General features: G+C 39.0%; 1 protein-coding gene across 2 annotated transcripts in view; it reads left to right on the top strand.

The window, feature by feature from the left end:
• The window catches only part of LOC125760843 (cyclic nucleotide-gated cation channel subunit A), a 97,958-nt gene that overhangs the window by 2,659 nt on the left and 68,706 nt on the right, over positions 1–26,593 (top strand). The window lies entirely within an intron of this gene.

Here is a 26,593-nt window from a genome sequence, read left to right as displayed (position 1 = left end):
TATGCACAAATTGTCTTACAATGTAGTTTAAAACTTCTTCTTAAGGTATTTATTTTTCATATAATTAACATTAATTAATAATTAATATTTCAGCAACATTTGTTTGAGGGAACACGTGCTCAAGTCTTGAATTCAAGATCTATCCTAATATTACGCAAAATGTTCAGAAAATATCATGTTAATTTAGTTCGAAAACAATATCTGTATGCAAATATTTTTAAAAATATTTGCTTGAATCTTTGCTTGAAACTAGTTTCGCGGGCCACATAAAAGCACCTCGAGGGCCGCATGCGACCCGCGGGCCCCAGGTTGCTCATGCCTGTCAAGATAAGATAAAGGGCGAAATATTTTTGTTTTTTTTAGTGCATTACAAAACAAAATCAATGTTAGAAATAGAAAATAAGTTCAAACAAAAATAAATATACTACTACTACTAAGTGCATTAAAGTCAGGTTATTTATAGGTATATATTCTATATAGGTATATATAGGGACGGCTCTGTGGTGCATGTGATAAACGGCGCCAGTCCACACGGCCGGACCGGGTTCAAATCCCATCCGGACCGTCCCCCCGTAGCAAGGACCGACTATCCGGCTACGTGGTAAAATAAGTCTAGTAAGCCAGAAATGGCCGGCGTGACCTGTAAGGTCGTTAAGCCAAGAAGAAGATAGGTATATATTAAAATTATTAATTAACCTTGATCGCTTACCATGTTGTAAGTGCAGTGTTAGCATCAGAGTAGAGTCTGGTTTAATTTGATATAATATGTACTTTCAACTAAATATAAGGGAAGTTACAACAATATAAAACCTTGAAAGCCCAGCTTGTCTTGCTTTGTTGACAATATACATATCTGTGGATACACTGTTCATGCTAGACACTGCATTGGAAGATGACTCAATTGGAGAAATTATTACCTTTCACAAATATTGAGATCAAAGAAAATATTTTCTCCCGACTAGCAACAGTGTTTTTGCGAGACGTTTGTCCCTCGACAAAGACAAACTAAATTTCACTTTATTACGTTAGTGTTAATAGCCTTGATTAGGGGTGACTCCACACCAGAGTCTTTGTTCTGTCAATGTCGAAATGAGGGGAGCTTTTTTGTTCAATATTTACAAGAAATAATTCCTTACAAAGACCTTTAATGTCGGCACATCAACTCGTCCGTGTCGTGTCGTGCTAACGGATACGTGATGATGTATCTTACTCAGAAATCATCAGATACCCCATGTCATCTTTCAGCGTTTTAAACTTTGTCCAATAAAAAAAAACAATGAATCATAAAAGTTTTATCCAAATTGTGGAGATAACTTGTCCTATTTGCTCAATAGACATTAATTTGAAAGGTCGATCTCGTGGTTTAGATATACCAGAGGTCCCTAGTTCTTGGGGTATTCGAATACTAAAAACTCTCATACTTTGTCAACATTCCATGAAGAGCGACTGTGGTACACGCAGGTATTGTATAATGAGTCTAACAATGCATACACCTGCAATCTTTTATTTATTTTAAAATAACGATTAAAACGTGGTTTTGAACAAAAGAGAAAAAATATGCCAAAACAGAGCTGCACGGTAAATTAAGGTTTCAGACCAGACGTTTGCTGTACATAACAATAAAACAAGAACAATGAAAACTGCATGTTCATCGAAAAACACAACCAACCCACAACGTGACTGTCTCTGGCAGGGACACTTTACCGGCCCAAACCACGGCCAGTTGGAAAAAAGCAGTATTTTGTACGTACCAGATGATGCCTCATTTTCATTTTGCACACAAAACACGTGCATGTTTAAACGTTCGCACAAGCGACAACGCGTTCTTGTTTGTTTGTTTTTTTTTTTTAGCAAAAGGGCAGTTTAAAAATGTCAATTAATTATGAGCTTTCCAAGAAGGTGGTGGTTTGGAAATTTGTGCACAAATAAACAACTTACGCACTGTTTGTAAAGCAATTCCCGGATGGAACTGTTTACCATTTCGAACCGGTTAGAAAAATGTTTTGTTTTTTTTTTTTTGGCTGCTCCATTTTGCCAGAGGTGTCACGGTGAAAGAGAATGAATTAATTTGCAATATTTCAACTGGATCGGAATTGGCGTAAAAGCCATTTTTACGATTTACAACCGACAATAATTATATTGTCCGTCGCACAAGAAAAGTCACATTAAAAAGGCCCAAAACCAAACTGTCGCTGAAGCTGTTAAAATTTAAAGCTATCACAAATCAGCTTCACATTAAGAGCTTTCCCCGGAGCAGTAAATAGTGTTTTTGGGTGGGGTATGGGGAATTCATCCGAAGCCCACTTTCCTTTCCGCTTGCTTCTCGATGAGGCGGAACAGCTTTTTGGTGAAAATTAAGATATAGTCATTATAAATCGTTCCGCCCCAATCACTTCACACTCACGGTGATCAACAACGGTGGGTGACGGTGGAGCAGATGGTGCGATGGCGTTTGGTGGCCAGCGACCGGAAACGTCGTTCCTTGGTTTTCAAGGAAAATCGCAATCCAAACATCGCACGGGCACGGGTTCGATGAGAGCGTTAATCACCGCATCACTTCCGACCATGAAGGTGCATGAAGGTGGCCGGTGATCCGGTGACGGAGACCGGGATCGGATTTAATTAGAACTGGATGTTTACCGAACCGGTTCGCTTGTTTGTCGTCGTACCAATCGGCGTGTCCTGCTGCAGACAGCTGTGCAAGTTCTATCCCAGTCCTAGCCTAACCCGACAATCTTATCGGGTAGATGAGCTGAGGTTGATTGAGTAGCTTGCGGGAACGGCACATCAACCCGATTGCTACTGGTTGTTTTATGTATACAACTTTTCCACCACCATTCGGTTTTTTTCTTGTTTTTTTCTTCTTTGAAATTTATTTCCTTCTTTTGTTCTTCCGTCCATCTTTCTGAAGAAATTCAACGGAAACACTTTAAACGAGAGTAGATTGCCGATTGCGCAATCGGTCCGCTGTAGAACGGTCCACAATCGCCTTCCCATCAAACGCAGGCAAAACTTGATCATGTCATCGTCTCTTTTTTCCATCCTGGAACTAGGCCGCAGATTGACCTTTTTTCCTTACACTCAAAGGCACACATGCACGCGCACGAGTGTATTTAAAAAGGCGTCCAACCTCGGATAGACCTTCGGAACTGTTCGTATTTTTTTTTCGTTGTGTTCTTTATAAGCACAAGTCTTTAGCAAATATACTTAAACCAAGAGTAGATCCGCTAGTGTACGGCATTTATTTTACTTTCGTTGTATAACATTTCATGCGTACTATAAACAAGCATTGAAGCGAAGGGGTTTTTTGGGGTATTCGCTTAAGAGTTGTTATTTTTGATACATCTGCTTAACTTTCTCCGTTACAGATCTGTTTTTTCAAAACTGAAATAGAAAGTGTTCGTTGAACAAGGGACCACCAAAGCGTGTTTTGCTTTGATCCGTCCCTTTTTGGGGAACGGAGCACTGAACGAACTGTTTCCCATTCGAAAGAAGACGATGGTACCAATACTGGCGAATCCATCGATCCCACATTCGATCGATTCACGTCATACCCATGTCCAGTGGTACAGTGAGCTGACCAATGCTGCTAACACTGTATTAATTTTCTTCTCTGCGTGACAACGGCGTTGATTGATTTGCTGACTGATTAGAACGGATTAATTAAGCTGCCCTAACTTTTGTTTTTGTCTTCACTCGCACGACACTTTACTGTGGCGAGTTTCCGGGGTCGATGGAGAATCGATACCTACGCATCGCACCGCAGGGTTTGTCAACTGATGGAGCACCCCATCGTCGTTACATCCTGTCGCGGTCCTGTGCGGTTAATTGTTCGAACTATACATTCGGCGAAGGACGGCGAGAATGGAGGTTCTAACCGAATGGAACGGAGGATACCACGTGTTGGTTTCGGTGGTTTTTCCGTCCCATCGTGTTTATGTTACGCACGGAAGGGTTCTGTTTGCTTTATTTTTTTTCCATTTTGAAGCATGAAATGAAATTCATTTAATCCATTGATCGATTCCCCATACATACAGGGATGATGTATGTAAAAAAAAACAAACGCTTTCAAATTCTTGTTAAACAGGGTCGTAATGAATTGGTGTGTGTGTGTGTGTGTAAAGAAATTGGTTTCGTGTTGGGCTAGAAATTAGTTTACAGTTGGTAGAATAGTGCCTTTTTTTGATAAATTGATTAATTATCTTACAGCTTTTGTGACGTTGTATCCTACGCATTAATGATTAATATTGCTCCCGGACATCGGTTTACCAAGCAGTTTTGTTTTATAAATAGATTATCAATACATGCTGTATCATCTAAGCTGAATGAGTCATTAACCTTTTTTAAAAGAAACAATGTAGTATTAAAACCGGTAGCGAGTAGTAAAAAAATACTTAATTTGAGTTGAAGAATGAAGTCAAAAGCTGCAACGTACAGCAACAAAGTTACAGTTGTATTTGCTTTTTGCTATCTGTAGAGTACGGCCTACTCCGGGACACAGGAATGGGAAGGACGGGGGTAAAGCTGGCCGTTGGACAAGCCGAACTGACTGAACCTTAGGAAGAAGCGAAAAAGGAAACAAGATTGGTCGTTGGACAAGCCGAACTGACCGAACCTTGGGGAGAAAGGTGGGAACAAGATTGGTCGTTGGACAAGCCGAACTGACCGAACCTTGGGGAGAAAAGTGGGATGGACCAAACATATAACAGCAATGCTTAAATACACCGGAGAACGCTAATGAATATCTGAAGTTTGCTACCCGTCAAGGACTCACAACAGATTCAATAGCTGGGTGATTTATGGATTTGAAATAAATTTCTGACTCCAATCGAATGCCGTTAAAATCCAATCGTTTATTGAAATCTTCGGTCTTCCCACCAGCCATAGCGTTGTTCGTATAGCGATGTCAAACTATTTAGTGGTCACTTTAGTTAGTCTCTTCAGTTGTTCCTTCCTTTTATAAGGCTCCGTAGCCTTTAGCTAGGACACAGCACCTAGCGCTTTGTATTGTTACCCATTTAACTTTGAACAGCTAACCTAATTTATTATGGTCCACTTACAATCTCTTGATCTAATTGAAATTAACTTAAATTTAAATAGCAATAAACTTTTCAAAATATAAATTTAAGGAAAGTACATCAAAACCCGTAATCAAATTAAAAAATAAAAAAGATAATTTTTAAAAATAACAGTATTCCTGCGCAAATATTTTTTTATGTACTACACCTATAAGTAAAACAAAGCATAATAATAAGAAACGATTGAATTGATACCATTCTATTACCAATGAATCATGAACGTTGGATGAGAAAGGAAACATAATGAAGGGAGAAAAGACAATAAAAATAATTTAAAAAGAAAAAAATACAGGACTATTCAATTGAGATAACTTTCACAGACTATTGTTCATATATTCAACCACTTCGCACCCTTTAAACGTATAATGAACTGATCAATACGATAAATTTAAAAGGATTAAAGAGTTTGTTAACATCCACTTGCCGGAAGTACATTCTTGAAGGGAAACTGTATCGAATCCAGGATAATAGCATAATCGTTTTGCCTTAGAAATAATCCACGTGCATTCCACAAGACGCAATTACAGTGTATGTGGTGTACCTCACACGCGCACATGTTAATATTTGCCAGATTTATTTGCCTGCCCCGAAAGAAAAGCTCTACATCGACAGCGCTTTTCCCAAACGGGCGCCAAAAGCAACGCACCTCCCAGAAACATAAACACCGTTAATCGTTTTTCCATTCCTTTTGCCGAACATAATTCATTTAATCCCCGTTCGTCTTACGCACACCGAGGCGGACGAACCATCGTAAGGATCCGGTCGGGCGCCGGTAACGATTTGCATGAGCATGATAATCCGGATGTTTTCATGGGTGGGATTTTCATCCCATTGGAAATGGCGGTCCTGGTACAGGCATGATATTCTTTTCTCTTTAACATCTTCCCGAAACATTGTCTATTGTACCTTCCTGCTTGGGTTGATGCGGATGTCGCTGTTGTGTCACATTGAAGGGCACAGTGCGTAGGTACGACAAGCGTTGTCTCAATTTGGCTCGACAAGAAAAAAAACACATACATACGCAAAACAAAAGCCCCTCGGGAGATGATGGTGTCCCGGTGCAAAGATTAGGAAAGTTTATCGATAAATAAAACTTCTCCCGTCTGCCGTCTGGCCGAGTCGGGATGAACAGGTTCGCCCGTTGCTGTCCTTACAGCCAACGTTGCCCTTCGGGTGCTTTTGCTTTTAGAGATCAAAATTTAAATACCGTAACTCCGCTCAAATATTTCACTGGGCCCCACATGGCCTCGGGTAAAGTGTGGGCAGCGTACCACACTACATAGTACACAGGAAGCTTTTCGATCTTTTTCCGAAGATTATATTTTTCCTAAAAAAACAATCAATTCTAATATCTATTGCAAAAGAAAACATAACATACTATTAATGAAAATTTCATACAAAAGTTCTAGATATTTTAGAAATACCTTAACCTATCCAAATTGCCTGGGTATTTTATGTTTTGTTATGTTTAGGTGGAACTTACTAATGTCGTTTCTCTTTTCTCTAAAAACTCTTTTATACCAAATTTTTATTTCCAAGTGTCACGTCACATTTTAATTTACATTATCAGGAAATGTTAATTTTTATAAAAATCCATTCTATAAAAGCCACATACACTTTGTATTTTTGGCAAAGTATCAACCCAAAGGCGAGTGGAACTTAGAAAATTGAAATGAAACAAAACCACAAAAACACTTAGCGACTTTAAGTTGAAACTCATAAAACATATGCTTTCTGGTAGAAACGCTCGAGTGCTATGAGAGAAATTAAAAATATGTTGTGAATCATACTTGAACAATCGCTTTATTATAAATTTCATTCCTTTTGCTGGAAACAATCGCTTCAGATACGCTTCTATTACGTGTTTTGATATTATATGTATTTAGTACAGTATCTATAATATTAAATATTTATTTATAGTTTTAAAACAGCTAAGTGAAACGTCATAGCCATTATAATGTAAATTCAAACCCAAGCATATTTAGCTTTGCAGAATTTAAAGAATTTTTGACCGTTCTACATATTTCATTTCAATTTTAAAATTATCAAAAATCGGTTAATCATTCTCGAAACCTCTATCGCGTTCGTAACATTAAATTTCATACCATGCCATGTACTAAATAGCTGATTATTTCAGGTACTTACGGAACTAAAAACCCTTACAACAACCTAATTAGATGTGAAGTAATGTTCGATGAAATACCGAAACAAGATTTAAAATGTAATGTACCTACCGAACTAAAGAATGACGTGTTAATACTTTCGGAGTACTTTTCATTTCCTTGTTACCAGCGTCGTACATTCTTTCAGTCGTGAAATGTTCGATCGTGCAAGACGTGACCTGATTATTTCAAAGCGTACAATCTTCCCAACTATCCTTTTATAAGATAAAGATTTCTGGAAAAAACCTGTTGCTTCCTTCCAACACTATGTGCAGAATGTAGTTGCTCATCAGTTAATTGAAGTTTTCCAACATCGCACCATAGAAGTAGTGTGTTTTTCTGCGGAACAGGAAAACTTTTGTCATGTCCTGAAAAAACATTGCACCGGTATAGTTCCTTTATGAGATGTAGCTTTGTTACAGACACAAACTCAACACTACGCCATTGCGTGCAGCTAATGTCAAGCTTGCTCTGCTGAAAAGGCCAGAAGTTGCTGTAAGTTATGAAGCGATGCATAGCGCTGCCAACATTCCGCAGAACAAGGTGTGTTAAGCGCTTCATTATATGTTGCGTATCGCGAGTGCAATTGAGCGCTTTCCTTCCCACCGTGAAGCAATTGTTCACAAATTGGAGCCAATCGACCCGTCGTAAAACCAGGCTAAACGGACAAACACGAACAAACGCTTGTCGAGGGTGCATTCAAATGGTAAATTAGTGTTGACCGTGTGTAGCGCTCTTCGTGTTGGGGGAAACAACAACGACAGCGGGTAGAGAGCGTTGAAGTTGTCTGGGAAATGGGATTGGTGCTTGTTTTGCTGTGTGTTCTGAGCCGTAAATTATGTACACAAGCTCCACCGGCAGGACACTAACTTGAAAGACCGTCAACATTATTGTGCGGCAGCATAAGGGGGGAACTAAAGTGTGTGCCCGTAGCTAGAGGGTGGCATTGAAAATGATTTAAAACGGTAATTAGACGCCATAATTTATGGTCATCGGATAAGGTCGTGACGTCGCGTCGACCTGTCAAAAGGTGAACCACGGGCCCGCGGAGATGTGATGTCCTCCCGGGAGACCATTCTTCCTGTGGGCTTGCACCAGTGCACGGAACCGGTGATTGACTTCTTGGAGAGCTACCGGTAGAAAAGTGCTACGGATCGGATCGGACCGTTGGTCCGTTGGGGAGCACATAGTTTATTTATTCCATTGTTCGATTATGTCACTTCCGACAGCTGACGACGTGAAGCAATGTTTTTATCCCACGAGAGCAGATAATTAAGAGGATCTTTCATTTAGAAAATGTCAACCTCAGTTCCCGCTCGATGATTGGTCTGCCGTAGGGAAAAACTGAAATAGAACACTTTGAAAGAGTAGCAGAAGAAACATGTACGATGTAGTGAATGATGAAGATGTAGTAGTTATTCATTTACCAGATAATTGCTTCTCCTGTTCAAATCTTTCGTCTAACTCGACAAAGTTTTATGTAAAGTTGAATCATTTAATACGTTTGATGTAAAAAGGAGTATATGATGTTTGGATACTTCAAATTTGTAAATTTTTGAGGTATTTTTTATCAAATTGTCCTGTAAAGAAAATTTTCACTCTCACTTCACATTTATTTTATAGTGTTCCTATGTGATAGAAGAGATGGAAGCTGCTAGTTTATGTTTGGTGTATAGCGACACCGCTGTTGTTGTCGATGGCCTAAATAGGCTTTGTCCGATGTCACTCGCAAAGTGACACCGTAATGTTCCACATAAGCCCGACTAAATTTATAAGACCCTACGATAGTGAGACGTTGTGTTGTATCACCCACACATGCGTGGCTAAGAGAACCTTCAATAGAAACAATTTGAATGTTCTTGCCTTTACGCTCACTGCTGTCACACAAGAAGCTCGTTTTACAAAACTCTTCAAACGAAATGCTTCTTCTGCTAGTTGTTTCATTAGCTGGAAAAATATCATTACATCGATATCTAATTTTACATCAATTTTACTTCAAAGATAAATCGAATCCCCCTGTTGTCTGTGTGCGGTTTTCACACGAAACCATTCAGAGTAGATGTGGAAATACACAAACCAAAATCAAAAACAAAAAAATAAAAAAAAAATACTCGAAAAATATTCGTCTCGGTTGGGTGAAAATCGCAAAGAAAATAGCCACAGAAAAAGAGCTTGTCTTCGCATAACAAAACTGTCCGCCTTGGTAGGAGAGGTGGTTTATATCTTCTTCCTTCGATTGAAGATATCATTCCGTTCCGGTTGTTCACTTCCGGGCGGTTCGTGGAGGAAAGTTGGGCCTGGCTGTGCACCGTGCTCAGCTATTTCCCCGTAACTTCCAATCTATCTGACGTGCCTGTCAACGCATCACACTTTGTCGCCAATTCATTCGATGCTCAGTTCCGACAAATTTTGTCCACCAAATCGATTGCACGTTCAACACAAAACCAGGAGAGAGCGAAGAAAAAAACAGCTTCGACCCGAGTTTAAGAAGCTGAGTCTCGTACGTTTGGATTCACATTCAGGATAGGGAAAAAGAAACACCACGTAGGAAAAAGCAGTGCCGTCTCCAGGGCGTCGGCTCAACTTTTTTATGTGTATGTACATTTGTCCCCAGCCTTCCTGCACGTCGACATGCCGAGTGTCGCACCCATTTTCCGGTCCTGTACCCGGGCGTCCGTGTGCGAGTAGGCAAACAAATCTAGCGACAGAAGCAGGAAAAGAAATCGGACTGTCAGCTAACGGAATAGCATGAACGATCGAATCGGCGCTAGTGGCACTTGGCAGGCAACTTCGCAACGACGCTAGCCGAGCCGATGGTAATTGAGACGGAAGCGAACGGACTAGATGGAACCCGTGAAAATGCGATCACAGTCCGCGGCCATTCAATCCACCGTTGACGGACAGCAACCGCGCCCGGTTTTGACATCAATCCATGATGCGACCATGCTTATGTGTATCGTTTAGGGGTGATGTCCAGGAAAATATGATGTACCAGCAGACCATGCTCTTTGGCCGGCACCACTCGTACCAAGGGCCATGGTCGAGAAATCGAAGGCGACTGTGTAAATGTTTGTGTATGATAATAATTTTTGTCACATCATTTTGAAATTAATACCACCATCACCCATCCGGTCAGCAACCGTTATCCGTTTCAACACCATGGACCAAGCCTGTACACCAAGGAAGCGAAGGAAGATATTGCTCTTATTCTTCCCTCTATTCTGTTTAGGTACTGGTACTGGTAAAAATACACACACCATGAGAGGAGTGATTTTCGTTCGGTACGATTACTTAACTGTTTGCGTCACCACATGCTACAAGGATAATTAAGCGAACCGAGGTAGCCAATGCATAGGAAACCGGTCCACTTTGGACATTGATCGAACGGAAGTCGGGAGCGACACGTAATTAATATGTTCACAAAAGCAGACGACGGAACAGGTGACAACCTTAATAGGCTTTTTTCGGGTAATGACAAAAATGTATCCTAAATGTTATAAATGAGCTTATGCTTACTAGTTGCTGTTAGTTTTGCTTCCATCCAAGAAAGAAAAAAAATATGAAAAACTTAGTTAAGATCGTTCATCATAATGCAAGTGTTTTGTTTTGTTTATCACAATGCAAGTTGAAAGAGAAATTTAAACGATAGTGATGGTTTACAAGCTATATTATTTTTCTACAAAAAAAAACATTCCTCCAACTAACAAACATGTGTTACGATCGACGAGGAAAATGATGATGGAGACGCCTGGTGGTTCGTATATACAACTTTTTGGCATACAAATTTATGTTAATGTTTTGTTTTTGTTGTTGTTGTTTTTTTGTATTTACGTCATAATTACTTCTTTTTTTTATTACACTTTAATAACAATAATATTTTCCGATCGTGATCGGTACGAGGTACGATACAGTGAAATTTAATGTTAATTTTAAGCATCTAGTGCTGCTTGAAAGCAATTTAGATTTTCGTCCTTTTGTTGACACTAATCTATAGTATACATTACTATTACTTGCATACAGCAATTTTGTGCTAAACCACACAGCAATTAATAACTTTATCTGATATTATTGCCCTAAGAATGTTGATATGTTGTAGTATTTAAAAAAAATGCAATCATTTGAAAATAATTATAATTATTAATTTAACTATAATAGAAATATATACATTTGATTAGGACATTAAAATTGTCAAATTTTACGGCTCTCATTATTTATCAAATCAGGTATGTAATAGTATCAAATATTCCGTAATCTTTTCATTAAATTTGGTACTTTTAAACTTCTACGCTTTGACATAACATTATGCCAAAGAAAGTCCAATGTTTAATTGTTTGTCGGGGTAAAGACTTTATACGTCATTATGCGTCATTATTGAAAATAAATTTATTAATATTCCTTAAAAAGTTTTATCTCCGCGTTCGACCAACGAAACCATATTAAAAAGTGTAGGAAAATGTGCCGGTAAATTGCTCACCCTTACATCGCCTTACAATGACTTGAGATAATTTAAATTTTATCAGAACGCTTGTTCCGTGCAGTTTCTCGGTGACATTTCGTTCTGAGACCGCTATAAATAGGGTTTCTGTACTAAGCTACCCCAACAGGCGAGTCCAATTAATTGTTGTGTAATGAGATGATTTCTAATTTTGTCTTGTTACGATGTACTTCAACAGGCAACCTTTTCAGTACACCCGTAGCATAAAGAACGGTATGTTTCGGTTCCGAAAGCCGTCTTTGTCGATTCCGAAAGGAGTCTTTGTCAATGACGCAATGAATTGGAAAAACAAAATAAAATACTCCGTCACAAGAAATAGAGAAAATGATAGTGTGCATTTTGACACGGAATGCCATTTAGTTTGTCGCTTTCGAGTGTTTTGCTGTAGAAGTAGAAGTGCACAAGTAAGCCTGAGACAACGAATGATGCATTATTTAACCTTTCACAACCCTGCTTAAAGTTTGTTCCACTTTCTAGCACCACACCCCCTGATGGTCCGGATGGTAAAAGGATGCGCGTGAAAATGTTTGTTAATTAATTTCAAATTGATTTTTGACAGTCATTAGCATTGGCGTGACATTCGCGTGACAATGTCGAGTAGGAGCAACTCGATGCCGCGACGAACCTCCACACCCCAAAAGCCAGTCGAGTCCCAAAGCCATACACCGTGTCTTCGCAAGGACTAAAGTTGCCGAAGTGGGGTCTCGACAAGTTGGCCGTGCAGGCTTAAGTCTTCCGCTGTCGGATATCAAGGTTCGGGCAGAAAACGTGTCAAGCGTCATGAATATTTAATGAACTATGTTGTGCACTCTGTACCCTGGGCAGAACCGTTTTGGCCATACTGCAGAAAATTGAAGATCGAAGAAGATTCGACTGGCAGTACTCCAAATTGTGTTTCTATCCGAAACCTAATCTCTCCAAGCAACAGCTGAAAGAGGTCTGCGAGGTCTGCCTCCTATTTCGAGGCCTCTGTGCGAAAAGGTGTGCGGGTGTGTTGGTGGGTAAAATAGGAAAAGATGTCGGTGTGCCGTAGCGAGTGGCAGTAATTAGATTAAACATTTTAATGATTGAATAGCAATCGATCGCTGTCTCGAAAACGGTACGGTGGTGTGAGAGATTTGTGGAGCTAATACTGGCCCGAAATGAGCCAGCACACCATTTACTGTTGATTTATGATAAAATATGAAAAAAGTTTCACACCCAAACAGCGTTGATTATTGGATAAAACAGGCGCGTTTGATAAATTATGGCAGCAGTTTCAAACTGCTGCAGCTGCGATCTAGGCTGATAATGCCTTGGTGTGTGCCATGATGAATTTTAATCGTAATATTGTTCAAGTGATCGATCGCACACCGCATGCTAGCCTAATTTGCGAATAATAAAAAAAATTAAATTAAAATAATTTTCTAAAATATTAACATTGAATTCGACGTCATCAGCTTGCCTGTTTAAAGTGTTGGTAGGCGTTTTTAACACTCACATCTTATCGCTGCTCACTGTTTGTAGCAACATTCTAATGCGTTCTAATGTGCCACAACAAAGGGGTTTTATTTCAAGCGATAAACCAGCCTTACGATTGCCAATATCCGCTCAGCTAGTATGGCTTGCTCAGCAGAAAGTAGTTCGTTGGCCTCTGCCTCAATGTCCATCAAATTTCCGGTTGATTAGCAGCCAAAACGCGTGGCAGCGGGTGTTTGAGTGGTGAAGCAAAAAAGAGGAATACTGACGCTGCAAATGATATCGCCAATATCATCGATCTTTTATTCTTGCTTATTGCTTCCTTCATTGCGGACGGCTGGTTTTCTTCTCCACCAACGACCGAGAAGACATTTGCGATAAATTTATGTTTTCCGTCGATAATGCTAAGGGGATGAGCGGATAATGTTTGGCTGGGATAAAATATATATTGATTGAATAAATTGGCTAATACGCTCCATGAGCTAGCTCGTATCTCAAGGCACTACAATGACATGTGAACCACAGGGTAAACGTATAAACGTTTGAACCACGAAGTGGAGAACAAAAAAATGCAACCCGTTGTACAAAAAAAAAACGAGGAATCTATTCCGAATTTGTAGTGCCACTCGTTCGACAACATTGCACCTCGAAGAACGTTGAAAGAACGTAGAATTTATTTAGCCTTTTCCATTTGCCATTCATTTCGGAACATCTTTTCATACCAACATCGTCTCAGCAACGTGTAGACAATGACGGACGGTGTCAGAATTCTAACCGAACTGTACAAACAAATCCAGATAATAGGGACGAAAATTATCGATTAGCCAGTACCGTTGTAAATCACGAACCAAACGTACTGATGCATATGTGTGCGGAATGGTTATTTCCCTCACGAAGAAATATTGGCCAGCAAGTGATAAAGCTACACGTTATTACCCTGGTAACATTCCCAGTACAAGATTCCCTCCCTGGTTGGATGTGCTTTGTGTGTATCTAAATATTCTGTTTGAGTGTGTTGGGTTTGGCGAGACTGTAGCGCATCAAATCGTTAGAACGTTATTTCGATGGGAAAACTTTGGAAAACTCATTCTTTCTTGAAGTGAAAAAAAGCGAAAAAGCTCGTTGGAAACTAATGCAAAGAGTGTGCTGCAGTTAAAGGTTTGCGATTTTTGGCATCTTCTTTCTAACTTTAACGCACACGAACAACACTCTATGTATGTATGTGTGTTTGCAATTTCTGCTTAAAAGCATTGTTCAAATTGAAAAAGAACAAAAACAGCAATTTGCTTTTTTACAAAGAAAACACATGCACACACAAACAGCGACGGGTGCGATCGACATTGTCTGTTAAGTATGAAAATTGATTCAACCTAATTTGATTTTCACTCGATCTCGATTTTCGTCGTTAGGTTGAGAATACACAACATACACGAAAAACCCTGATTTTGAGGGTTTGCAAAAGAAAAGTCTGCGAAACAAGTGTTGCGAAAACTTGTTCCTTTCTTCTGTTTTCTGTACCATCTTCAAACAAGCAGCGACCCAACATCGCAGAGATTCAGGAAATGAATTGAATTGAAAGTCGGTGCTTTTCATCTCATAAGGATGGAAAACGTGGGATCAGCATTGGGCAGGAGAACGGAGAAGTTGTTAGCTTTACCATCCCGTTTTATACTCGTTGATTGTTTCGTTAAATGTTGAGGTTTCGTTTTGGACTCGTTTTATAAGTTGCCCCAAAGCGATCAGTTTTCGTAATAGTGTTGCCCGTTTAAATTCGTTTAGTGCTTTGAAACGATTGAAAATGAAACAGCTAAAATTGCCGGAACGCAGAAGTTGAAATGCGATACAAAGTGCTGCCTTTCTTTTGGTGTTTTAAGACTGTTCGATGATGATGGTTCCAATGTTGTGCCTCCTCCGCGGGATAAGAATTGTGGGAATTCTTCAATAGCTTCAAATGTTTAAAGTAAATTTTTGATTCACCATTTATAAGATGTATTCCATCGTTTTACTAACGATCGTCCATTTCCAGTATTCGTTTGACGAGAAGTAGCTTACAGACTGCAGTAAAGTAAAATTTAATTAATTTTCATTTGAGAAAACTGTAGATCTATCTGATAATGTCCATGAACACTTTGCCATGCCAGTCAACGTCATCGTCGTCCCTTTAAGGCGGTCTGATTTCCACACGTGACTGCAACTTGAACTACTCCTTCAACTTTATGTACGGAAATCGAATTTCGGTCTGTTGACAGCAAATTTTCTCTTCTTTTCTCTTTTACTAACACGGAAGAAGAAGGAAGGTAAATCGAGTTATGTCAATCAATATCGATAAGATCTTACCATGTTATATACTTGTCATGTTATCGTCTTGGTACTATCGACCTACGCATGGTACAACACTGACCTTAACAATTGGAAAAGTCTTTACTGCGACTATACTTAATATATCTTTTATACGTTTTATGAAAATATAAGTACGAGCGAATGTTGGTTGAAAATTCATTAGAAGAAAAAAACAAATATTTTTAATAATTGATATAATCTCATTAGAATATATGATAAAAACCACTTCATATAGTGCAGTGATCCCCAACCTATGGTCCGCGGACCACTTGTGGTCCGTGGCTAAAGTAGAAGTGGTCCGCAGAAGAAATTTTCCGTCGTTGAACCGATGATTTTAACACTTTTTGTGTACCATTTCAAGCGTTCTACGCTTCTGGATATGTCAGATTGTGGTTAATACAAGTTTTGCTAATGTTTTATTTCAAAAATCGCCTTAACAGCGGTATACATACATTACGAGTCTGTTCATAGACGGCACATGTGGGCCGCGATATACTTATGTCGAACAAAAAGTGGTCCGCGGTACTAAAAAGGTTGGGGAGCACTGATATAGTGAATACTAATTCTTTTTTATGGTAAAAATAAAATGCTTTCTCCAATTTGTTTGTATTATATTCCGTTAAATTTTTGCATAATGCTGACAAAGTTTCATCTAACAGCCATATTTTCTCATGTTGCTTTTAATAAGGTTTTTTAAGGAAGGAATAAGGTTTAAGGAATAAGGTTTTTTTAACATGGAATATTTTTTTTTACTTATTTTTGATAGCCACTCATGTACAGTGTTTTTGTTCAATGATACATTTTGAAACGTGTCCTGCAACAGATGGATGAATTTGTCTCTTTATTCTGTTTGTGCCATTAGCGCCTGAAGCTGGATGGTAGAGTTGGTTTTTTATTAGTTCACATCACGTCTCAACGTACATTGTGTGGTTGCGAATATGCTATGCGGAAAAATCGATGTATCTGGAAGGTGGAAAAACAATGCGTCCGATCGTTGACAAATGGTTTTTTTTTTGACATCGTTTTGTCTTTTATGATTGATGGTCTACCAAACAGATTGTATTTCGTAAATTGGGTAATATCGTTTAGCCGAGATTTTTAAATCATATTCTCTTTTTATCATCTAGTTTGAAACAGATAAACAGATCCTTTTTACATCCATAAATACAATAATCCATCTTTTTATTTTTTTTTTCAAAAATATTGCAAAAAAGTTAGTTAAAACCAACAATTTATATCATTGCTCGTTTCGTGCGCCTAAATTTATGTTTCCTGCAGCGCAAAACGTCCAAGTTTACTCCAAACATCAGTAAATGGTCACAAACACTAGGATAGTCGAATCAGGAGTCTCCCAGAACAGAAAACCTGTATATCATGCCAAGTTTCAACAGGATGTGTATCGTTCCGTTTTCTGCCCGCGGGTCTACAAGCGGCTTATCGAAATTCATATTTCACTTCCAATTTATAGCACGCGCACACGCAGGGTGCCTTCACCAGACGCCAGACCTCGTCCACTATTTCGATTATAAACGACTCCGGAAACAGTCGAAAATATCGGATGAATCGGGAAAGCGTGCAAACTTTTGTTTGTTTTGTGAACAGCATTTGTCCATGGTACTACACCGGCTACACTCATGCATAGATAATCAGGCCAGAGCTGATGCTGGAACTGGTGGAGCATGATCCGTTCCGGCACGGCCATGATGTACGCGTTACCCATCGGATTCAACTTATTATTTACCCAGACTCGTCAATCTGGCCCCACTGAGCCATGAATCCGTTCGGGAGTCACCCGGAATCGGTGGAATCGGGCGCTGTCACTGTGCATTGCGTTCGCAATCAATAATCGGGCTATTATTAATGGTCGGCTATACATTTTTTGCTTCGCTTCATGCTCTCGGTCAGCCAATCAAACGATTCGATAGCCTAGTGAGTATCCGGACAGATACCAACCAATATCCTTTCATTCAAGTTGCGGCGTACTTGAAGCTGGATGTGAACTTCTCGGAAATCGAGGAAATTCGGATTTATCGAATGATACTCGGAATCGATAATGGCCGCCTCTACCTTCGCCCGAGATGTGTCAACGGTTCATGTATTCGCTGGGCGTTTCATCAATTGACACCTGGGATCATCGCGTTAGTGGCACAGTGCTCGAACTAAAGTTCCGAACTGAGGTACCGCCTGCTGGACGAACGTCCTTAGCTGCATCCAGCGATGGCGCTTTACCGTGGAAAACCATCGATGCCAATACTTCGGGTTTCTCGATACACGCATCGCGTGTCATACATATTTATGGTCAGTCGTTGTCAGATCATTTCAAAATCTCATCCTCCAGTTTCGATATACCGATTCTTCACAGACGCTGTAAGGATGCAGTGATGGGGTGCTGCTTGAAAGTGGAGACAATCTTTGTGTTCCATTTTTTTGTACGCGTTTCTGCTACAGCTGCTGTGCACGTGAATGTGGTAAGGATACAACGATCTCTTACCACTCGGAACCGGTCATTGTTTATGGAAATGTTATGGTTATTGGAATGTCCTAAGTAAATTGCCTGGAGTGGTCGTACTACTTACGTACATCCATTTTTGTACTTTGCTTGTTTCGAGAGAAAAAGAAACATAAAGGGACATGGGGAAACGGAGAGTGAGTGAGAACGACAGAGAAGTTATGGAGATGAAGAAAGCAACCTGAAACGAATAAATGTGACAGAAACGAAATATGCATCGAGTGCAAAACACCAAGTGAAAATGGAAAACATCAAAATGGAATGATTTACGGTTGAGCATGACCAATAACATGATCAAGTTTTATTGCAAATTGTACTACTAGGTGAATTTATGGAACTATAAGTCGATTACAAATCATTCCTTTATAAACTTGCACTTTAAACGATGACGTGTACTTAAAATTTACATGCATAGCGTATTGTTTTCATTTAAAGGGTACAATTAATAGAAATCTATGATTTTTTATAACAAAATTTGAAATTTAGAAATCTGGTCTTGTAATTTAGTGAGTATAATGAGTGATTGTTTCATACACTCCAACCGCTTCTCGTCTAATTAGTAATTAGTATTACATATCAAAACTTCTTAACAAATATGATGAATGAATATGATAGAAATAATATGATAAAAAGTCAAGAAAACCCGTACTTGGTAGACCAAGTCATTGGAAGGTTGAACTTCCGCATGAAAAAGAAAGTTGTTTTGACTGATATTTTGTAAAGTGTCAAAAAGACATTGTCAAATTTAACGTTGGAAAAGTAACGTTTAACAATAAATAACATTATTCTATTGTTTATTGTGTGAACCATGCAGCTGTGATATACAAAGACAAAATTAAAAAAGGCAGGTCCGTACTCGAAAAATGTCGATAAAAGCACTAAAATATTTTAAATTGATCGCCATTGCCGAAAAGCCAAAAAGGTTCACCATGAAACCATAATAAACCCTTTGCGCAGAATGATATGGATTCATAAAGAAGCATAATATTTGGTTCCATCATATTAGTTACCACCAAAACATCTTTGATTTAATTTTCATGCTTGTTTCCTTGGCAAACAGAGCGGCAGCGAACCATAATTTTAAAAAAAGGATGGTAACTTGAGATAAGGATAAGGTTACATACGACAATTTTCTGCAAATAACGATTGTAGTCATAGTGAAATTAAGTAGTTTGGCATCTGTTTAGCCAAATGAGAATTAGATCGGCTAGAAATGGTTTAACATACATTAGGTGGGACTGTAAAGAAATATTTGATAATGAGATACTTTCATGTAGGTAAACAGAAAGAATGTACAAATTTACAATTTCATAAACTGGATAGAGTTAAGCACCCAATTGACCAAAAAGCGGTCAACATTGACAACGTCGTCGCAAAAAACTTGGTCAGGAAGTTTCATAACTGGCACTGATGATTTTGCTTCTTTGTTAACTTTTAACAAAAATAGTTTAATAATTTTGAAATTGTAACCAACTCGACTGTTATTTTTTGTTTTTATTTTTCTCCTCCTATAACCTTGAACCTCGACTTGGTCAATTATTCTTTACCGAATTACGGATTTACCGAACCATTGATAGTCCAGTTTTGCGTATTTTAATGCAGACTGAGATCGTTGACAAATCGTATTTCATCGTGCTTTAATGCGAATCATACTACATTGATTCCTGTTTGATCTATTAAATCTATGAATTGAATCCAGCTAACAGCTCTTTAAGACTTTAAGTACCAGATTTAATAAATAATCCCCTTTACTGGGAAATTTACATCCCACCAGTGTTTGTGGAATCAATTTTATGTAAATATTTTATCACTGCTAATCGACTCGTGTGGGATAATTGCCATATGTGAATTTTAAATACCATCAACGGACGCGATTGCCAAATCGCACTCGAAATGCGACGGTCCAGTTCGAGAGTCATACGATTCCCTAATTCCCTAATGACTTCGGTTGATTTGTAATGCAGGAGGATCACGCTAGATAGCACCGTGAACACAAATTATGCTGAGGTATCTATGGTTGATGGTCCGTGGGTACACGTAGCAGCAGCTACGAAAGCAGCTGTAGAAACTGTGATGAGATTACAAGTAATCGCCATGTAAGCTGACGGGGACACACCATCTCCCGATGTGTCGGCCAGGATGGCTACGGGACAAGATGGTTACTGGTTGGCTGGATGTGATAGTATCGTCAATGTCAAGTGCACCATATTCGAGAGAGAGAGAAAGAGCTCGCGCTTGGTAAGTAAAAACATTAGCTCGAACGATATGGTAAACGTTGCTGACGACTAACCCTCCGTGTCGGTTCGCACTGTTTGTATCTATTTCACATAGTAATAGAACCGTTCGCTCACTTGGTTTGCTGCAGTTGAGCAGAATTTTCACACTCGTGTGCATCGACGTACAATAGCACTCGCAAAATATCGTTCTACATTCGAACAAATGCACACGAACCCGTGTGCTACGGAGACACACGTACGATCATTCCCCTACACAGTGCACACCAGCCATGATCAACACCCCAAACCTGGTCTAGTTTCTTTTGTCCAGCGTAAACCTCATCCAGGATGCATAGAATTGCACTTTCAACAAGCACCGAGCAGAGGGATGATCCGTACAGATTCCTGTACGGAAGATGGTGGTCGGCCATTCGGTGCGCATTAACTGATTCAACCCCGGGCGACACTTTCGTTCCGATTGCCAAGCAATTGCTAGAACGTAATGCATTTGTTTTGCATCTCATCGCAAAGGATGCATTTCATAATGTGCTACGCCTTTTTGTTTAGATTTGTTTCCATTTTTCTTCGGTACGAAATGTGGGGGAACGAATAAAACAACTGTAACCGCACACGACCGACAAACTCCTGGTTGGGTGTTGATGGTAGATGGAGCTGGTAACTTTTAAATGAAATAACTTATCATTCTGCGTTGTTTTCGTTTCGTTGCTTGTTTCTCATACTACACCCATACTGTACGGAGGCTACAAGGCAAGGTGGATGGGCAAATAGTTTGTTTTGGAAAGTAAAATAGTTTTTATCCGAGAGACGCAAAAAACAGGATGTGGAAAGTTTTCGCCGAAGGTTTAGCGAACATTCAGCAAACGGCACTGGTAGCTGTTATTTGTTCGGCATTTGCGGGAAAGGTACACCATTCGTTGCATTTTTATTTATGCAACCCGAAAATGTATCCTTGTGTGGAGGACCACATTTTCCACCATGGACCGTACGGTGGGTTGTAGTTTGTTTTGTTTCTTTCATGAACACCCGTATTCGTTTCACGTGTTCGGTTTGTTGGTGGATGTTTCAATCCACTAGAGAGACCGAGCTATGTGTGGACAGACAATGGAAACAGATATTTTTTTTCAAAATGGATACGATCAGCACCCTTTACTACTGTTTTGTACCTTCTTACTTAGTTGGAGAGTAATCATGTAAAATATATCAAGTATTTATTTAATTCAATGTCGATCGTCGTCTCAACATTTCATTAATTTTAAAGACATTATAAACTTCAGGAAAAATAAAAAAAAATACATGAACTCTTATCTAAACAAATAAAAAAATACGTTGCTCGTTGACACATGCACCAACTGCTGATGTGTGGCAAAAGATGTTCACTGGCCATAAAACCACCAGTCAGTTGGTGTGTAGTTGCTGTTGCATTTTTATCATTTCTATATCCAGAATATTCTTGGGTGAGTTGCTTTTTTTGTTGGGTTTTTATTTTACTTTATTTATCTCTTGTTTTGTGCCTGCATATATGTTGAACGGTTTGGCCATGTTGACACAGCGGTGTTGTATTTCCATTTTGCCGTGAACACGGGAAAACCCAGAAAGGCGTAAAAGCAGTGACATTTTTTACACTTTCCACTTCAAGTGCAAACCACAGCTGTTGGTGATTCGGTCAAAAATCGGATTTTTCATTTTGAACAAGATGCCTTTCGATAGCTTAGTTTGCATACGAATTGGTAGCGTTGCTTACCACAGCATTTGTTGGTTCAAGTTTCGTACAAAACTGTTATTTTTTATTCTATTGCAAATGGTTAAGGCTTTAGCCAACAGCAAGAACGACAAATTGTGTGCTTCAACTTACGCATAGGCAGTATTTATGTTTTGTAATTTGAATCTAGTTTAAATTGGAACTAGAAAAGCTAGATAAATATATTTATTTAATCTTTATCAAACGCGATCATTTAAATTCAACTTGAATAAAATTTGAATTTATATCATCAGTGTACAATAAATTACACCTCATATTATTTTATAATTCTATAGAAACATTTCGGTTCATGGAATTCAAAACGTAAATTAATTTAGTTTTCGAAACGTACACCATTTTATCCTAAAATTTGCACGTTTTTTCACAACACACATTATGCTTTTAACGAAATTACGGTGGTGATATCTTCTGTCTACCAAAACATTGACACTGATTGAGCAAGTTTGTTATACAACTGGAGCATGTACTGGAACATACTGGATACTTTAGCTTCCCTACTCCCGTCGCTTAGACCGTGGTTCACCGAACAAAACATCGATAATCCTTTACCGACACTTTTCCTAGTGGTTTGAGAAAATATTGCACAAAACATGGTGTTTTGCGGAAAAGCGGCAGTCAAAGTTATCTCTCGTGGATTGGATACAGCAGATCCACCATTGTAGCCAGTTGGTCACGGATTGACGAGGTTTTGCGATTGAATGTGGTAAAGTTTTGCTCCCATTTATCAAGTGGCTTTCCGATTATGCTGCGGTGCAGTGGATATGGGCGGATGTTTGTGGATATGTGATACAAAGTGTGTTTCGATTGTTCTGCCTAGGGACATTGATTAGCAGGCGCAATGCAGTGCGCCACATGGAAAATGTAATTATTTTACGGCATTACGGGTACAGGGGAGATCGGATCAATCTGAACAACTTTTCAATTCATTTATTTATTTATATACTCAATGATTTATTGTATGATCGGTGGTATGGTCTGAACACAGTGCTTAAGTCTATCGTAAAAATTAACTCTAGTATAAAAGAGCATCAATTCACTTTTGGAAAGTAGATGAAGGCTATGGAATGCTTAGGTATTGATAAAAATCATTATTCATAGTTAAAATCAAACAATTAAAAAACATTTTAATTTCAATTTATTATCAAAAACTAATACTCATTTTAAAAATAAAAACAAGATAACAAGCTAGTTTTGCTTACGATTCTCATTTATCTAAATTGTACACAAAATTTATGGTCCTCATGAAAGGATCATAAGAAGAATTATAGACCACATAGCCAATCATGCTGCTACCGTAGGCCTATCGGTGTATGGTGACGGTTAGAGTCCACTTTTGCCAGGATGTATATAGGTTTTTTGGTCAAAAGAAAGAAACGAGAAAGCCCTTGTGGAGCTTCCTGGTTTCGAATCGTCCAATAATGATCAGATAACGAAACCAAAAAAAAAGAATGTTCCACAAATCTGATGACAACCACAACCTCTTACGCTTTCGGTTTGCTATTTCCCAAACATGACCTGCCTCACAAACGATATGCATTTCGGCTGAAGAATTGTGTTTGCTCAGCTCCGACAGGTACTACCGGGCGTTTGCGGTTTGCCTTAAGGACAAGATGGCGTGGAAGAGTGCGCTTGCAAGAGAGAGAGAACGCAACAAAAGTTTTTTAATTAAAATTCCTTCTTTCGTTCATTACCCATTCAGTCGCCAGGCCCGTCCTTCGACCGAAAGGTTCGTCGGTTGATCGTTTGGGTGACATAGACACACACACACACGCACGCAACAACACTCGACCGGGTTTCTTTTCCGGGCTCGTTTGGAAGCACTTCCACTTCCAAGAATGTTGCCTTGATACATGCAGCAAACCGTGGATGGTTCGGTGCAGGGAAGATGCAACCAAGGCCACAATGTCCACTGTATGCTCGTGCCGTACGGTCGGCATGGAGGGTGCCCGGTGGGCCAAGGATCGTGATAATGAAATTAAAATCAACTCCATTCAATGTGCAAAGCGTGCGTCGGATTCGATGTGACTATGGTTCGTCGGGTGTGCTCGGAATGTACGTGTTTTCTTCTACCGCGACATAGTGCCACTGGGCTGTGTGCATTCAAAATAAAAAAACGAATTAACGTGTGAAAAAATCTGGATTGGAGCACGAATACTTATGCAGACGAAGCATCGTGATGATGGAAATATTAAAAAACGTGTTGATACACGTTTACACTTCAACATTTACAGATTTACACTTTTTACATTTACAGGTAAAAGAAAACAGTTAAAGTTTTCTATTATTTCACTTTTTTGTGTTTAATTATTTTTAAATATAATTTTTTAATGTGCTGATCTTATTGCAACTTTTCATATTTTCTACTCAGGGCGGTTTTCACAATCTTTTAAAAAGAATCCGAGAACAAATGCAGTAATTGTTTAATAATATCATGCAAAACATACACCTTGCTTTCTGCTTTGTATCTACACCCTGTTTTGTCCCAAATTTAATAAGAAAAAACAAACAATTAAGAAAGGTCAAGAGCTTATAACATGCAAATAGGACAATATTCAAATAGGCTTTTTATTTATAGAAACCATTCGAACATCCCTATGTGTTATGTCCAACAGCTTGGAAACCCTAATTATGTGACCGAAATCTGCTTTACTGTCGCACGCAGCGTAGTGAATGCTATGAAACGGACCATGCTTCTTACATTTGATTTAATGACTTACTAACATTAAAGCTGTTACGGCTGTATGCCTTGGAATGTGAAGCCTTTTCAGCCCGGCAATTTCTCCATTAAAATATTCATTTTATCCTCTCCCCGATGGACGCACCGGGTTTTGTGTTTGCCCGTTATGGTTCTTCATTTATGAATGCGAAAAAATGTGAAATACATTTTCATTCTTTCGTCACACTTGCGCAAAGTTTGTAGAAATTGGAAGCAAAAAATACAAAAAGAATGTTTTACACAACAATTCGCTGCCAACAGTGGAACACGCGTCGCCAGTGGCTTTGATAACGGAAGATAGCAGCTTCATCTCCCATGGGAAGGGAACAAGTGGAACCATTTTCCACGGTGTTTTTGACTAACTATACCATACAGCAAAAGAGAATCAAAGCGAAAGGCCATGTGCTCATGTATTTTCGACAAAAGTTTCATTTAAATGCTAATTAGTGCGCATGCAAAGCGTCGCCGTTGCGCGCTATTCTCATAATGAGCATAATTTAAGATAAGCGAAAATCACAGTCTTTTTTTGCAAAAGCTATTCTTTTGCCCTTGGATGGTGAAACATTCGAACAACGTCTACATTAGAAAAGTGTTTTCCGGCTGACAGATTCTTTTCGGTCCCCGTACCCAGTCAAGTGGTAAGACGTAAGAAAATGGGGCTTTTAATTAATTGTTATCAAACGCTCACGCGTCTTAAGTTGTATCTCTCTGTCTCATGCACAAATCAGGTGCGACGAAGTAATTATAAAGCAGGCGAGTATAACGTGCCAAAAACGTACGTTAATACTAAAGCCAGCACTAATGAGATTTATTGCTCTTCTAAATGTTTTTTTTGTGGTTCAACAATTCTCATTTCTTCTTGATACTTCAGTTGCTAACTTTCTTGTGGTTGTTTCCAATCTCGATTGTTTATCTTTTATGTCCAAATTTGATGAACTTTTAAAATATTTAAAAATGATTTCTTTAGAAAAATATTTATCTATCTTCAAGCAAATCATTAGCTGGCTTCATGTAACTCAGTTAACAGTTGTGAGATTTTGAGAAGATAATTCTTAAATAATCGTAATACGAATACTTCATCAAGACGACAAACGCACAATTAATGAGATCTGTGTTTTTTTCTTTCATTAAAGATAAACCTTCGTATTAGACTACAGTATATGGGCATAAAAAAATCTAATCAAATTTCAGCTTTAAAACGAACTCATGAATAATACACCAAAACCAAGCCACGCAAGCGACAAGCGTACTGTCTGTCGGTGGGCCCTAACGTGCCTTATGCGTCGCGGTTATCGCTATCTCTTATCTTACTCGAAATAAGATGCAAACTCCCTTTTCTCCCGCAATGAGTGTTTTGAACATTTTTTAGCTAGTGTCAAAACAAAACCTCAAAGCAAAGTGAACGTTCCACCTTGTACATCCGGCACCAAGACGTCGAGTGTGGTGGTGCTTATACCTTTTAAGAACACTCATCCCGAACCGAGCATTCCATTCCTGCGAGCGGGGTAAGTTTTTGAAGATCGGAAACGGCTTGGGAAAATCGAGCCTCAAAGTCAACGAGCCGAACCGCGTGGTTTCACCATTTTTGTGTCGTGTTATCCTCGACTGTGCTTATGCAAGCTACCACCTCAGGACTTTACCAGTTATTTGCTGAATGTTTAGAGAGCTTTTCGCTAACCATCGTTTTCTCTTCTTCTCTTTTTTTCGTTATGCATCTAGACCAATGTGCAATTGTGCTAACCGACAATTCTTTTGTTGTTGATCGTGCGACCAAGCATTCGTTTTATGCTTTCCGTGTGGCTTTCTTTTTATTTGCACGATGCTTCCCCATTCATGAGA

This window comes from Anopheles funestus, chromosome 2RL, assembly GCF_943734845.2.
Source record: "Anopheles funestus chromosome 2RL, idAnoFuneDA-416_04, whole genome shotgun sequence".
NCBI classification, from domain to species: domain Eukaryota; kingdom Metazoa; phylum Arthropoda; class Insecta; order Diptera; family Culicidae; genus Anopheles; species Anopheles funestus.
Note: the sequence above shows the minus strand (reverse complement) of the source record. Positions and strands in the feature narration are given on the sequence as shown.